The sequence below is a fragment of the Anguilla anguilla genome, chromosome 1, assembly GCF_013347855.1.
Source record: "Anguilla anguilla isolate fAngAng1 chromosome 1, fAngAng1.pri, whole genome shotgun sequence".
NCBI lineage: Eukaryota > Metazoa > Chordata > Actinopteri > Anguilliformes > Anguillidae > Anguilla > Anguilla anguilla.
In genome coordinates this window covers 55,293,491-55,299,490 of record NC_049201.1, presented here as the reverse complement: position 1 = coordinate 55,299,490, position 6,000 = coordinate 55,293,491, and the positions used below count along the sequence as shown (strand labels likewise).

General features: G+C 40.6%; 1 protein-coding gene across 4 annotated transcripts in view; it reads left to right on the top strand.

Moving 5' to 3' along the window:
* Positions 1-1,405: 1,405 nt before the first annotated feature.
* Positions 1,406-6,000, top strand: part of adgrb1a (adhesion G protein-coupled receptor B1a) — an 81,444-nt gene continuing 76,849 nt past the window's right edge. For all 4 annotated transcript variants that reach the window (XM_035393088.1, XM_035393074.1, XM_035393081.1 and 1 more), the window contains exon 1: positions 1,406-2,107. The gene's annotated coding sequence lies outside the window, so the exon portion shown is untranslated. The remainder of the gene's footprint in view (positions 2,108-6,000) is intronic.

Below are 6,000 nucleotides of genomic sequence, written 5' to 3'. Positions count from 1 at the left end.
CTTACCTCTTCAACCTGCGTAAATATTTTCAAACATTGACACTACCTTCTCTGAGCTCACTTGCCACCCCTGTAAGCATGGGTTTAAATTTTCAATGAGCCTTCATGTGCAGCGACGAAAAAGCCCATAGTGCAGCCCTATCACTGTTTATGTAGCTCATAGGTTGAGAGGTCAAATGTGAAATTACAAATGGGACCTATCACAAGACTGTTGTCTCTCTGAGGACAACAGACAGCACCCTCCCCCTAAGGATGGTGTGCAAGAAACTGTTTCCCACATTATTAACAGAAAATGCCAGGCACAACTTTCCATGGCTGACATTATTTCATTAGCACCACACATTAACAATGACTTGTAATCCACAATATCAGTGACATAAATGAACATTAGGCTTGCATCAAATTCAGTTAAACTCACTGCTCGTTAAACCACTCTTCAGCTGTTCAAGAGATGGCTGCACCAGAAGAAAATGGTCAAGAAAACAGATTATATTTATTTATTTATTTATTTATTTTTCCTTTTTGGTTTACTTTTTAAAAATATTCCTGAAACATTGTATGCATAAACATTATTATTATTATTATTATTATTATTATTATTATTATTATCATCATCATCATCAGAGGCCATGTACAAATTCATTAAGAGAGAAGATAGGCTTTGTACCAGATTTAGCTCATTTCCATCAGCAATCTCATGGTAGGTAGATATTTAAAATTGGTATAGAACACAAGATGCCCAATTTGATCACACATTTACAATAAAACCCTCACCCCGCACGGGGCTCCTCGTAGGTATCACAAATTATTGAAATGTAACAGTGTTATTTATTTATTTATTTCTTTATTTCTTTATTTCCCAGATCGTTAAGAGAATGCATTGTTCGATCCCTTTACTGAACACCATATTACTGTATAGTTGTCCGAAAACATTACCTCTCATTGTGGATGCGCCTGCGGCTGCAAACAGTCTGAACTAAACCGCAATGGCTGAGCCTTAAAGTCCACTTTAAGTGATGAGTCCATTACGTATACGCAGTACTACGACTATAATAATAATAATAATAATAATAATAATAATAATAATAATCGTCACCGTGGTCATGTTTAAGCCGAAATAAGCCCAAAAACAAAAATAAATAAAATTATATTGCCCCAAGTTTCTGCTATCTCCTGCTCAGTGATTTAATCTACGTGTCCATCTGACAGCGCACACCTCTGTCTCTCCAGAGAAAAGAATGACGATTCTCAAAGGTAGGCTTCCCCTTTCCGGCTCTCCGCTACTGTGTGCTTCTCTACGTAGTTGGGCGCTTACATCGACTCTCTCTCTCTCTCTCTCTCTCTCTCTCTCTCGCACACACGCGCGCGCGCGCACTCACAGTATTCGCCCATGCCCCCCTCCTAGCCCCCCTTCGCTGTGTCTCATTCACTTTAGTGTGTGACCCACGCACTGCTTCGACTGAGCAAGGGGCGGCGGGAGGGGGGTGATGCTGGATATATGCTTTTGTGACGAACCTCAGGGCTACAAAGACTGAATCCAGTTTCAGCGCAAAGACATACAGGCAAGGAGACTCCAAAGCCGGGAGTTAAAGTATCGCTGAAAAGTGCGCCAAGGAATCAGAAGACAGACGGTCGCTGTTGATGTGTTGCTTTGCTGGAGCTTCAACAGAACAATTATCAGAATAACTGGAAATAACGGCACCATCACAACCAAATATTTGGATTTTAAACAAACTAAGACGCCTTCGTTCATAGTTTATCAAATACCTTCGCTGAACCACCAACGTTTTTACGGACTGTCGAACTTGGATAAGAGTGCTTATATTTTGAGTGTGCTTGGATGTTAATTCAGCGTTTAAACTTGGAATTGGTCCGTCAAAGCGGGTTTATCCATTGTTGCCTTTTCTGACGACTGTTCACTTATTTTCTGTTTTATTTTGAATCAATATTTCCTCATCATTTGTCACCTTGCCATCATTACGTCTTGGCTAAATTATGAAAACATCGAACTTGCTATAACCAAGCTTGTGGAATTGTTGGTTGCCCTTCGAAGTCATTTGAATGGAGAGCTTGGACGCAGTACATATGGGACTTCCAACTTTCTCAAGGTAAATTTTAATCTCATTCGTATGCTATTTACTACGTGCATTATCTTTTGAATTCACTTTTCTTCATAGATTCGCATATCAAATAACCTAAACAAAACGAATCACGTTTCCCATATTATAGTGTGCATGTATGAATAGAGTGCGTAAAAGTGATATTTATTGGACATAAAACATGACTGCAAATGTCAACTGAAAGAGGTGTTGTTTCCTTTAACTAGAAAACGCAAGAAACGACATTCAGCTAAGGGACTGGGGTTAATATTAGATTTTTGCGAGATAAACTTATTACAAGTGTCCGGGCTTTTGACTCAGCACGTTCTAATGGTTCATGATAATATGCAAATGTATGACAAGGGCAAATAAAACGCAACTACTTTCCGAATAGAGAACGCGAACATTGCAAATATGTTTCATATTTATCATAGATTATCACATAATTTGCACGCCTTCTACAGAGTGCAGTATTGTCGCTGTCCAAGGTGCCTTTTCAGGCAGTTGCCTTGCCATGGCTCGACAGTATTCAGTTCCAGTGAAAGCGCTTTGCGTGTTATAGCTGATCTACTGCGCGTCAGAAGCAGTAAAAATGTCATTACTGTAAGGGATGTTCAACCCACGAGGAATTTTAGTTCCTTTTTAAAATATTCCGGGAAATTCAGTAAAATGTAAACACGTGCTGTCATTAATTTAACTCACAAGAATTGCACAGACGCACGTCGATTTTTAAATCGTAGACGTGCGCAAAGTGTGCGACAAAGTATTCGTTTATTTATGCGCATTAGTTTTTATTTTCATGTTTTTTTGGGGGGGGGGGAGTGAGGTTCGGGGGGATAGACCTTGTGCTGATAACAAAATGTCTCTTCCCGTCGACTCATTTCTCCTTCAGTACTCATTTACCCCATCTTTTAGCCTACTCCTGTTTGGTCCCTTTGCTGTTATGGGGATAGGGTAACGCATTCACAGGGCGACAGGCATTTCACTGCGTCGTATTGCTTATTTGCACTTTTCTAATGGAAACAAATAGGTGCAACGAAACTTTTCCCGACAAGTGTTAGATTTGTTTCTCTCTTTTGGATTTCAATCTCAGTTGACCTTTTTCCCTCGTGTACTTTCTCTGGGGATACCAGTCTCCCCACATCCTTCGGCATTTATTAAGCTTATATGCACCTTGGGAATATGCTTGTGCTTTGCAGAGCACTGTTTGAATTCAACACATGAAAGGACATACGCATTATTGTCCAGCTTCAGTCTCTGTCTATGCCAGTCACCATAACTGATTTCCAGCATTAGATACTGTAGATGCCCCATGTGTATTGAAGCTTAGTTCAAAAACGGATTGTGGACTGAAATAAGCGAGCACTGCAGCGAGTTTGCGCGTTGGTTGACAATTTGTAGACTGTCAGCTCCGTCCATGCAGTGCAATTAAAATTGTTTTTTCTTTAGTGACTTTATCCCAAATGTGATTTTCTACAGTGCAATACCAATAACTACCAATAACTTTTTCGCGCTGTCGAAGAAATTACAGATCGTTTTGAGTTTAAAACTTTGTGTGCGTCGATTTAACTTCTGCTCAAATGAGAGCAAATATATTCACATGAACAATTTTTAAATACATGTATGACGCTATGTTACTACTTCTACCTGCCATTCATAATGAAAACGTATTTGGCGATATAACTGGAGACTTAACAATTTATTTTCAAACTGGCAAAATAATGCCGAACTATTTCGCAAAACAACTGCTACATTATTGGCAAATTATAAAGTGTTTGTGTGCGTGTGTGTGTGTTTGCGTGTCTGTACATGTGTGTAAACGGCATGTGTGGATGAACCACACAGTTAAACCTTTTTTATTTTTTATATAAAACACACATATCTGTATAAATGTATTATAAAAAACGCAATGTCCTTTTACTCTCGTCAGTATTAACGAATGGAAAGGGGAATATAGATGCGAAACAAATTAGGTGTGTGGTGTACGCACTTTAGGTTCAATGAGGAGTTCCACGTTCTTACAGCAGGGGGAGACTGCAGGCGCTCCGTTTACAATAATAGCGGCGTATCAGTTGTGAGTGTGGGAGATGTTTCTCTGCATACTGTGATGCTCATAGAAACGATGCGGCGCAGTCAACCAGTGGACCAGCCAATCAGTTTCAAGATATCAGCCCCCTATCTATCTATCAGCGGAAACTTAAGCGAAAAATAACCATGAAACCATGAAGGGCGGGTCTTCAACAGGTTGATCCACAGTTAACTTCCCTTGCCGATGCAAATCCTTTTAGTTGTCTGCGGACGATATAATTATAGATTACTCATCTTTGATAGTGTCACATAGTGATACTCTTGAATCGTTTAACAATCAGACACAATCAACATGTCTCGCGCTATGATTTCCTCAGTAACTGTAATGAAATTGAAACGTGGGAAAAGCAACAGAATGATTGTGATTTGCAAGATCTGTCGTCTAACTGCACCGAACCTCTCCACCCGTTTCTGATATATTTTCAGCGACACTGCAAGATTAACACGGAAAATGGAAATGTGAAATGAAAAGGGGGCGTGGGAAGCTGGGTATATTGTTTGTACGTAGTGCAGCTGTTTCTTTAGATCGGGGTCCGCATTGCATCGTTTTCAATAGCAAAGCTACGGAATGTAAAATTACCCCTGGGGACAGCGATAATTTAAGGCCTCGTTTTCGTTTTTCAAATAATGAGAAAGACGGAGTTCCTTAAAAAAAAAAAAAAAAAAAAACACTAGCCTACTTCAGAGACGCAAACCAGAACGGCTGTGAATCACCCTGAGATGGGATCCAGCAAGTTAGCTTTTGGAATGCAGCCACGGGTACCTTTTAACCTAAACGTCCCCTTTTGTTTCTCTATCCTTACTCCCTCCGCCCCCACGACATCTCTAGTGGGCCAGATGCAGCCACACTGCCCACCGCATTGGTTTACATAAAAAAGTAATGCCAAGCTGAAGTAGGATACCAGTCTTAGAATTGGTTTACAAAAGCTCCAAATTAACCAATATCGCCCACTTTCAGTGTGGAGGGGTTACCTTGCTATGTTGGTAAGGGACGTTGGCAGGTCTTCATCTTTTGGTTCGCGCGTTTATCGCACGCGGAGACCGTTACATCGTTTCCCTGCTTTCGTATTATATCGTAATTGGTACGGTGACCTGACTCGTGTTAATCCCGCCTGCAGTGTCAAGCGTGTTCATCTACCCATGCCTTTCCACTGAAAGGGGGTTTGCTCGTTAATATTCATTATCATCTGGTTGATTACAGTGGCTGTGATATGATCAGCTGTCAGAGGGAGTAACTTTCCTCTCTTGTCACATTCGTTTAAGAATTACGAGGCCAACTCCTTGATTCACCCCCTTTTTTAGACCAATCAACTTCAGATATAAAGCCGCATCAATTTACATTTTCATTATAAGATAGCTGGATTTATATGCCAGCACGCAGATATTCTGGTTAGATTGGTTTCGCCTGTTTTGATTTACCCGTGGCTATGTTGGTGGAGACTTGGTGCTACCATAACAACCGCACATCGCAGACCATTTGGATGGTCATTAGCCGGGCTCATTTCTTGTGAAGGCACCTGCTGTCACCAAAGCAGAGAGAGAAAGATTGACAGAGAAATAAAGAGATAAATATATATGTAGAGAGAGAGTGAGTGAGAGAAACAGAAGACGGTGCATGAGAAAGTAAGGGAAGATAGAGAAAGAGAAAATAGCACAGTGAACAAGAGAGAAAACACTTCATTATGAAAGCATTAGACAGCACCATTCTGCTCACACAAACAAACCTCTCACTAATTTGGGTGCCACTGTGACCCAGTCGCTCGCTGTCTCCCTTGTACTCTTTATGTCTACAGACTGAATGTACAGCATTCACC